Source organism: Lonchura striata, chromosome 2 (genome assembly GCF_050655825.1).
Source record: "Lonchura striata isolate lonStrDom1 chromosome 2, ASM5065582v1, whole genome shotgun sequence".
In the NCBI taxonomy this organism is placed as follows: Eukaryota; Metazoa; Chordata; class Aves; order Passeriformes; family Estrildidae; genus Lonchura; species Lonchura striata.
In genome coordinates this window covers 149,524,376-149,534,730 of record NC_140704.1, presented here as the reverse complement: position 1 = coordinate 149,534,730, position 10,355 = coordinate 149,524,376, and the positions used below count along the sequence as shown (strand labels likewise).

The window sequence follows — 10,355 nt, the reverse complement described above, 5'->3', positions numbered from 1 at the left end:
AGAAAAGCAGGAGACATGGAGCGCAGCGCGTACGTGTTTATTGGTTACACCCAAGCTAGGGGTAGGAGCGGCAACGCAAACCGCCCCTGAGGGTGATCCGCCCGGGAGCGGGGATCCGGGGAGGCCCGGCGCGTCGCCCCCCTCCCCGGGCCGGGGCCCGGGGCCCCCCACAGAAACCTCCCAAAAATCCGCAGCTTCCCCACCCGCCCCGCCACCGCCGGTCAGTAACCCGGTACCAGAGGTGCAGCAGCGCGCAGAGTTCTTTTGGCAGAGACTGGCGGGGGAAGCCAGAGCCGCGGAAGCCGCGGCTCGGGAGGGGAGGCTGCCCACGCCGCCTCCATACCCCTTTGAAAATGGCGCCGGCAGCCAAGGGGAGGGGCGGGGCGCGGGCAGTCTCGGCCCGAAGAGCCCAGAGGCGCGGAGTTTTGCTAATGCGCGTGTGCGGGAGAAAGAGGAGGAGAGCGGCAGAGCGCTCGGGGCCGATCGGCAGCCGCGCCTGACACCGCTACCATGTAAGGGAGAAACCCACCCCTGCAGGAGGCAGGGCGAGCCCGGGGGGCGGCAGCGGCGCCACCCCCGGGGGGAGGAGCGGGGTCAGAGCCGCACAAAACGGCACCGAGCCCCGGAAGTGCGCTGGCACTCGACTTCCGACTCGGAGTCCGGCAGCAGCTCCGGCAGCTCGGAAGAGCTGACAGGAGCCGGCTGAGACTCTGAGACGAAGAGAATAGAGCCAATGCAATTTAAAACAAAACCAAATAAAGCTTTAAGCCGCACCGAAAAGCAGCCACAATACGAACCAGCCCAGTTTACCGACTGGGGAGAAATAAAAGGGAAAAACACAACCCACCCCAAAACCTTGCCCCCAAAAGTCACCGACACCCCGGCTGGCCATGCAGATGTATTCCAGATAAGCCGCACAGCCGAGTCCGATCCAAACCCAATTTTTCGTATGCTAGAAGCTACCTTTCTAACCCTAAACGAAACCAAACCGAACCTGACTAACTCCTGTTGGCTTTGTTATAATATTAAACCCCCTTTCTACGAAGACATCGGTTTAGACACCCCCTTCAATTACTCCACAGCCAGTGCCCCCCACCAGTGCAGATGAGACACTCCCCGCAGAAGAATCACCCTGAGTCAAATCACAGGACAAGGCAAATGTTTTAGTAATGCAACTTTAGCAAAGCAGAAAGGCAACTTCTGCACTAAAATTGTCAAGCCCAACAGAAAGATCGGTAAGTGAGTGGTCCCATCCGCATCTGGGATGTGAGTTTGCCAGCGATCCGGAGTGAATCCTTGTGTGTTCCTTGCCAAATTTAATAACTCTATTGACTTCTGTGTCCAAGTTCTGATTGTTCCTAGAGTCCTATACCACTCAGATGAAGAAGTGTACCACCTTTTCGAAGAACCTGACAGACTGCACAAAAGAGAAATAATCACAAGTATAACTATCGCAATGCTGCTCGGCCTGAGAGCAGCTGGTACAGCCACAGGTGTCTCAGCCATCGCAACCCAACAGCACGGACTCTCTCAGCTGCAAATGACCATCGATGAAGACCTGCAGAGGATCGAGAAATCCATCTCCTATCTAGAGAAATCAGTCTCTTCGCTTTCAGAAGTAGTTTTACAGAATAGGCGAGGACTGGACCTCTTGTTCATGCAACAAAGAAGACTGTGTGCAGCTTTGAAAAAGGAATGCTGCTTTTATGCAGATCATACAGGAGTCGTTAAAGACTCCATGGCAGAACTCCGAGATAGACTGGCTCAAAGAAAGAGAGACAAGGAAACCCAGCAGAGCTGGTTCGAATCCTAGTTCAATCAATCACCTTGGCTCACCACATTAATTTCTGCCCTGGTAGGTCCACTGGCAATACTGCTTTTAGCTGTTACCATAGGACCATGCCTGCTGAACAAGTTAGTCTCATTTGTTCAGGCCCGTCTAGAACGGGCAAACATTCTGTTCGTGGGCCAGCAACAAATGCTGTGAACCAAAAACTGCAAACACAGTCAGCTGCAAAAGCCTTCAAAACTCACCTTGCGAGATTTACTCAGGTTTACCAAAAACCCTTTTTTCCTTACCAAGTTACAAGTTTATACCTCACTCCAGTGCCTATATCTACGACTACCTCATGTTACTTATGAAAAGGAGGGGGGAGATGTAGTAGATAGGGACAGGCGAACGGAAGATTTCGGGATGTGACGGAAAGAAAGACCCCTTCCCCCTCTCACCCTGCAACATGTTATCCATTTACCCCAAAGAATGTAACCACACCTAACCCAGTAGTTTTCCACTCCTGACTAACCCTAGAGACCCTACCAACCCCCCCTGACGTAGCAGAGTCCCCCAAGACTATTTAAACCCATGAGATAAGATAATAAAGGCTTTCGACCGTCCACCACACTGGTGCCTGCGTGTGTCGTTGGCCCGAATAGCCCAAAAGAAACTGAACTGCCGTGCTGTTCCTTAAAACCAAGTCGCCTTGCCTTCCCCTGAAGGCAACAATTTCTAGGCTCCTCACAGTTTTTGCTCAGGTCCCTTTTGCCTACTCTTAAGAAAATGTTTTAAAAAACACTGAAAGCTGATATTTATTTTCACCCTGAGGCTCAAGACTTTGAGGAAGGAGAAGCTGTTTTCTAAATGCAGCAGTTATTCCTGGAGAATCAAATGAGGCAGAACTCTGACAAATTAAGCCAACTACACAACTTTAAGATGAGGAGGGAAGGAGAGGTCACCTCCTGTGAGTCAAGCAAGTGAAACCGTAGGTCAGTGAATTCACAACCAGACAAACAACTTTGAACTATATTATATTATATTATATCTGCTGGTTGGTGATCATCTGACCTTTCTTGAGAAACTTTATTTTTATATCCCTTATTTTGTCTCAGCCCAACAGCTTGTTATTGAATAAGCCACTGGAGGCTAAAGAAAAGCTTTAGCTGCTAACTCAGAAGCACATTAGATGTGACTTCTTGGATACACGATTTCCATCATATCCACCACAGATATATGAATACAGGTGTTGCCTGTGCCCAGTCCATTTGAGAAGGCTCACCTGCTTTGGGTAATCACTTCCTGCAAGCCCGGTCACACTTTTGGGAGTTTCTTACACTTTTCTCACCAAGTAGCCATGAAAAAACCACAGATCTCTGATTAATTGTTTTTTTTTCTTTCTTAGGCACCCCTTTTAAATTGACTTGGTTGAGAAGCATGAATAGGGTTTACTGTGCTTTTCACCTCTGTTCTGTTGTTTTTAAATTGGAGGTCATATTTCAGGAAAGCAATTAAGCACATGTTTAACTTTGACTGTGCTTTATGTACCCTGACTGTCACTGTAATACTCACAAGATTAAGCACACATTCAAGTGCATGATTCCACCAGGGCACTTCAGAGTCAGTGTGATGTGGAATATTTGGACTATTGCTAGTGTTTTTGACAAAAAGGCAGAGTCATTTACAACCAGAAACTCATCCTTTATTATTTGTCATTTGTATGTGTGTATATAATATGAAACATGATAAATATAAATTTATTGTCATACATTCTTCAGCATTCAGATGCAATCTGTCAATTTCTGGAAACTAAGAAATGCTCTCTGCTCCTTTAGAGTCACACTCTGACTATAATATATGACAGAGAGATATCAAATCTGTGATGATAAAAAAAGAGGAGTTCAGGGAAGGGATGATAAACCCCATAAAAATAACTTAGGCATACTGCTGCCAAAATGAGTAATTGTAAACACTTAAACAAAATAAGGCATTTGAGTATTCCTTTTTTTCCCTTAATTATATCTGCACATTTATGTACCCATGGATCATTTTGTGTATGTATATTTTGTCCAAAGGGAAATTGTCATGGCAAACATATAATTTAAATATTTTCTTGTAGTTTTCTTTCTGTGACAAATTTACCATTACATTTTTCCACCCTGTAAATACCATGTCTACCCAAAGTTCCAGATGAACTGAAGTGCTTCTAATTTTCCATAACAAAAAGATGGAGTAAACAGATGAACAGATGTCTGGGAGTGAAGGTGTAACACATAATTCTCTAAACTGTAGCTGGTTTGGTGTTGCAGTCATGCTGGCATGGTAGCGTGGAGGAAGGTTTTAGAAAAGCCTTGGGAATGGTAAACTGAGGAAAAGGATACATTCATGTATGCCCCATTGTTTTAGAAAGGCTTTGGGAATGAGAAACTGAGGGAAAAGATACATTTATGTATGCTCCACTGTTTCGGGAAAGTCCCGCTTCAGCATTCCTCTGTAAACCCCCTTCTCCCCACCCCTGAGCAGTTCCCATTGGACCTGGCCCCTGGGGTGGTTCTGATGTGCCTTAGCTGAACACTGTCTCTATTGTTTAAGACCTTATCTCTTAATTTTGCTGTATAAAACTGTATCTGGGCAATAGCCCAGGGCCTTTGGTCACTGCAATGCTTCAGGCAATACAATCTCTCTGGACAAGCATACCATTGGTCTCTCTTGGTCTCTTTATCTCGAACCCTTGCGGCGACTGAGGCAGCGCCGCAACTCGGACCGTGCTAACCCACACGCTGCCTGGTGAACCCAGGGCAGCGGGACCGCGGAAAACCCCGGCCCCTGGAGGGGACAGCTAGCCGGAGGGTCCCGGGGGGCCGGGGAGGGACGGGGGACAGCGGTGAGTAACCCCCGAGAGCAAAGTGGCGGTCGAAAGAGAAGCAACAGTTTGGTTTGGTTTTTTTATTTTATTTTTTTATGTCATAAAGATGCTTTATTTATTTATTATTTATTATTGTTTAGAGGAAGGCTGTTTCCCAAAGAGGAACACCATTTTTTAACAAAGAGAAGTTCAAAAGAAGAAAGTTTAGTGTCAGGCTGAAAAGGAGGATGTGGAGGAAGGATTGAGGAGGAGGGAAGAGGCTTATGAGAGGAGAAAAGAGAGATTCGAAATGATGGCGTTATTCCAGTGCAAGAGACCAGCAAGAAGAGTGACATAAAATTGACATACACAGAGAAAAGGCAGAGAAATGAGAGGGAGGACAAGGGAGAGGAAAGAGCAGTGCAGAACAGGAAGGGAGAGAGAGGAGGGACAGAGGAGCAGAGACCTCATAAAAGTGATACAGAGAGAGGAGCAAGGTACCAAAAGTACAGCCAGAGCAGTGGGAGGAGAAACACTTATATTGTAGCTGCCAAAACCTGAAAGGATGAAGAACAGAAAACGAGTGTGCTGTGAGAAGAATGCAGTAGCACAGAGGAGAATGTGGTGCCATCATAGGCACCACTATTTTATTGGTTTTCTGCCTTAAAAAAGGGCAGACTCTGAGGCTCACTGTCTCAGCTCCCTTGGAGCAGGGAAGCTGAGAGAGGATGCAGGCATGGTGTCTTGCAGAAGCTGAAGCAGGGATGGAGAGGACCAGGTACATCCAGCAAGACACAGACTGTAATGGAAAATCCCCTTGCTCTGGCTGAGGCTGCGCTTAAGCTATGCAAGGGAAAGTTTAGTTTAGACATCAGGAAAAAATTCTTTACTGAAAGAGTGTTTGGGCACTGCAATCATCTGCCCAGGGAGGTGGTGGAGCCACCTGGACATGTTTAAAAAAAAGACTGGATGTGGCACTTGAGGCCATGGTTTAGTTGATGAGGTGGTGTTGGGTCATAGGTTGGACTTGATGATCTCAAAGGTCTTTTTCAACCTCGTTCATTCTGTGATTCTGTGGAATGTGCCACAGAATGTCCCCTTGCCTCAGCCTGAGGTCAGGCTTTCCACAGGATGTGCTGGACGTGTGAATTGCTTCTGTGCAGAGGTTGCTTGTGGCTTGCACACAGGCATGGTTTGGGCAATTAAATTACTGCTGCCTTTGCTCTGCAGTCTCTTGAGTCGGCTGTAGAGATGCTGGGCAGACATCTTCTGTGAACCCTAACAGGGCTGGAAAACTGTAAAAAGGAATTACAGCTCATGGAATATTCTGCCTGTCCCAGGAAGCTCCTCTGAGGTGATTGTACCAAATCTGAAGCCCTTGAAAATTGGAGCCATCACAAAAAAAATTGTCCTCAGTCACTGGTTTGGAGACAGGGAGCAGTGATTTTAATAAACATCTAATCCCAATGTCTCCAGCCCATTCAGGTAAATTGCTGGTAGAGTATCTGGAAAAGGCAGTGAAAATATTTCAATATCTGAGCTGTACTGGGTCTAGGCTGTGATGACAAAGGCTTTCTCCTCAAAGAAGGCATGTCAATCATCAAAGTATGTCTGAGAGAAGACATTTTGTATATCTAGATTTGGATTTTACACCTCAGCTTTCATTCTTAATGGAAGTGATCTGGACCATCATTATGATGAATAATGGGTGCAAATACTTCTTAGTCTAGATGGGATTTTACTTGTGGTGCCAAATGGAATCTGTAGGTCACATCATCCATGCAACCAGCAGGACCCAAGCCTAAGCTTCTTCCCTGAGACAAAGGGTCAAGGGAAGAGTCAAGGCTCTCAGGCATCAACTTCTCATGGTCCATGTGGCAATATTCTTCCAGATTCTTGAAACTGCCAGAAGGGAGATGGCAAATTGAAAAGAATGGATTGAATAATTCAATTGAAGCAGGTTCCTCAGGGGAAAATAGTAATAAATGTCTCCAGTCTTATCTGACAAATGATAAGGAGTTTAGAGCTGTTACGGTGATTACTAACACAGCTACACCTCCAGTTCCAATGCATTTCTTTTCTGATAACTAATATATATCATATTTCCACATCTGACTCTGGCAGCAAGCATGGAAGTTTGTACTTGCTTAAGAGAATATACAATGCAGAGAGGTGGCTCACCTCTCAACGTTTCAAATGCTTTGTCCCTGGCAGGCCCCAGTCCCTGCCTGTCATCACCAAAGGAAGCTACAGATTCAGTCTGGCAGGTGGTACCCAACGTGCTGCACAGCTGAGACCCAAGGAACCAGCCTGTCAGCTCTCATCCCTGACCCCTCACAGAGCTGAGAGATGTTGCTGCCTCACTGCCTCCCATCCATGAGAAGATGCTCTGCAGCTCTGTCCCCACAAGACCAGGGATCCTCTCTGCTGAGACTGATGCTCTCTCCCACTTTATGCATGGTGTCTCTGCTGCCCACTGGCTCCTCCCAGGCATCATCACAAAATGAGGCTGGATTTAACTGTTTTCCAGTTCAGAAGATGGAGTGAGACAGTATCTGGTGGCAGCAGACACATGGATAAAGACACCTAGCAGCAGGCTGTTTGTTTCCCTCTGAGGGGCTTTGGGGTCATAAGGAAATTCTGTGTGTGGAGAGGCTGATGGGGAAAGTAGGAATGTAAGAAACAAACATATAGTTAAAAACTGCTTTTTGCATTTGATTTGATCTTTCATACTCTGACTTACTAAGGCTTCCACCTATCCTGAATTGCCTGTGGAGCCCTGCCTCAGATAAGCCAGAAGTATTGAAAAAATAAAGGAAAAAAATCAGAAAGAAAGAACAATCCCTCCTGTTGCTACTGCTACAAGATCTGGTGCAAGGGGATTGAAGGCCTTATTAGAACCTGCAAACCTGCCAGGAGGCAGTTTTTCCTGGTTGGTAATAAAGCATGAAAGGAAGGAAGAGAGCCTGAATCACAAATATGGATAAAAGAGATATAGTCTGAAGTGTCTATCAAAAGTCATTAAATATTTGTCTTCTACAGAGAGCACAACAGTGGAATAATTGTTACACTGGGACACTGGGAGGAACTGAGTGAAGGCTCGCTCCTGTGGGAGGTCTTCAGGCTCTTCCACACAAAGAGTGTGGCACCCTGTAATGACTTTAATCAAACACCTGATCTTAAAAGTGCAGCAGAAATGAAAGCAAGGCTCTGCATCATGCACTTACTGCCAGGGGGAAACACAGCAGTGAATTGATGGCAAACCTTTTTGAGAATGACTCACTAATGTTCATCTCCAACCCCCAATTTCCCTGTCCCCAGATTGCCATTTCTTGGAAGGGAGAGAACTGGAAATTTGTTTCTAGCAGTGCTCCATGGTTACTTTCAGCTAATTTGAGGTTCTCTGCTATTGAAGGGGGGTCCTGTCCTCACCACCCCCTCTCCTTGGCTTCATGCATCAGAGCAGACAGACAAACCTGAGTACTTCCAGCCCCTCCCAGTCAGTTTATTTCATTTCACCTCATTTCACCTCATTCAAGTAATGCTGATATGGGGAAGACTCAGGCATTATTCAGCAAATAGGAGTTGCATCCCTGAATTCCCATGATGACTTTGACTTGTCACAGAGCAAGTTAAAATAATCATGGGAATTCAGGCAGGGGTGGCACATTTACTCTGGCTGGTGACATGGCTTTGCTCCATCTGTCATCCATGAGTGGAGTCAGAGTGAGGCATTTTGGAAAACAAGCTATATAAATATAACAGTGTGCAAAAGCAGATGTCTCTCTGCAGTGTTATACACAGCAGGCTGGATCATGAAGGCTCTGCCAGGTGGGTGCAGGGAAAAGAAATAGAATAATTGGAGAAGTTTTGAAGGAATCAGGTGCTGCCATGCTGTTCTGGATTTTCTGAAGAGGATTCTTTCCTCCAGCTCTCCCTGAGCATGCAGTGCTCCTTACTGAAGTTGCAAGCCAGCAAATGTACAGTGAGGAGCATCTTGTCACAGCCTGGTCCTTGAGGTCCTTTCAAGTGGTCGGACTTTTTTTTTTTTTTTAAATAAGTCAAGATGAAGGAAAATGCTGGAAGTGCAAACATTTTTGATTGTCCCAGACCTTGCTTTATCATATCAATTTTGTGTCATTTTCTTAGCTGAAATATTTCTTTCAAATAGCACCAGACCTGGGTATAATAAGAAAATGCAGCAAAATAGCTGCTTTTCCCCCTTCACAGTGTCTGCTGGACCAAGATATTAATTCTCCCCAAAAAGGTCTAGAAAGGTAATTTTGAAAATGCACATCTGGCTATCTTTAGATAAGGTTAATGCATATAACAGCTTAATAATTACGTACTTTCCCTGACTTAGGTGTCAGGATGTGTAAAGCTAGTAACATCAAAATAAACTCCAAACCCCAAACATGAAAACCTACCAACACCAACACAGCAAATTCCTTATAAATTTGTATTATCCCTGTCATGTGCTCCTGTTCTTGCTTCCAAGAATCCACAACCAACAAATTCAGTAGTTATGGTGAGAAAATGAGGGGCTGATTCACTCATTTTTGAGTAAGGTTTGCTGTAGTCAGTCAAACCACTCTGGCATAAATGGCTGGTGAATCAGTCCAGCAAGGCTAGAACTATAAAATTTCATTGTTCTAAATAGGGCATATTTATGGTGTGTGTATACAAACACACACACACACACACACACACACACATATATATATATATGTCTATATATATATATGTCTATATATATGTGCTCAGAGGTACATTGGAGCAGTCTGTGTTTTAAGGGGTTTCATGAACATAAGTTGTCAAACGCCTCAGTACAAGATGCTCATAATATGCCCCTAGAACTCCAAGTTCCAAGACAGAGATCAAGTCCAGGCTCGTGTTTGATAACATCAAAGTCCAAAGATCAAATGCAAATTTAGGCTGAGCTCCTGAATACCTCAGGGTGGGAAAACTTGGCCTCAGTGCTTGACCTTTGGACTCATCATTTCCTAAGAAAATTCTGAAGGTCTCACACTCCAAAATGAAGAGGCAAATATCCAGCAAGGCAGATGGAAATGTCAAAGTACCTTGGATTTCTTCTTTTTGACACTTAAGGAGAGTCTTTATCTTGTAGTACAGATAACCTCAGAACTTCTCAGCATGGATCAGACTTCTGAGGACACACGTCCCATTTCTGAGTGCCTGGAAATAGGCAATTGCAAGGCTGAGAATTTAGTAAAGAGACAGTCATTTAGAAGTTACAAAGAATCTTTTAAAAACTATATCAAAGCAACAAAAGACTTGCAAATATTTTGGCTTGCCTAAAAAATAATTAAAGGGAAGTGTGGCGTTTTACAGTAAATTGTAGAGAATGAAAAGCATTTTATCCCTCTCAGGCTTTGCATTAATTTTTCTCAACATAGCTTTGTAGCACCACCTGAGTCCCAAACTCAGCACAAGGAAAACCATTTTAAGTATTCCCCCTGAAAAAAGCAGAACCAAATCTAATGGAAGGAGACTTTGCTTTCAGTCTCTTCCACCAGATTATGGCTAAAAGCAAGAGAAAGATGCAGAACCTACCAAGGTCAAGTCTGATCCCAGGAAGCAGAGGAAGGAGGACAGCTATGGAAAAACATTTTTCTTTGAGGAGCTGTAGTTGGTGAATGTTTGTACAGTGTTGGGGTCTAGCAGGACTTATATCCATCTCTCTGGGGAACTTTGAAGTTCTCTGCATCTGTGGCAGGC

General features: G+C 45.0%; 1 long non-coding RNA gene across 1 annotated transcript in view; it reads left to right on the top strand.

Moving 5' to 3' along the window:
• The window catches only part of LOC146768480 (uncharacterized), a 34,057-nt gene that overhangs the window by 19,027 nt on the left and 4,675 nt on the right, over positions 1-10,355 (top strand). The window lies entirely within an intron of this gene.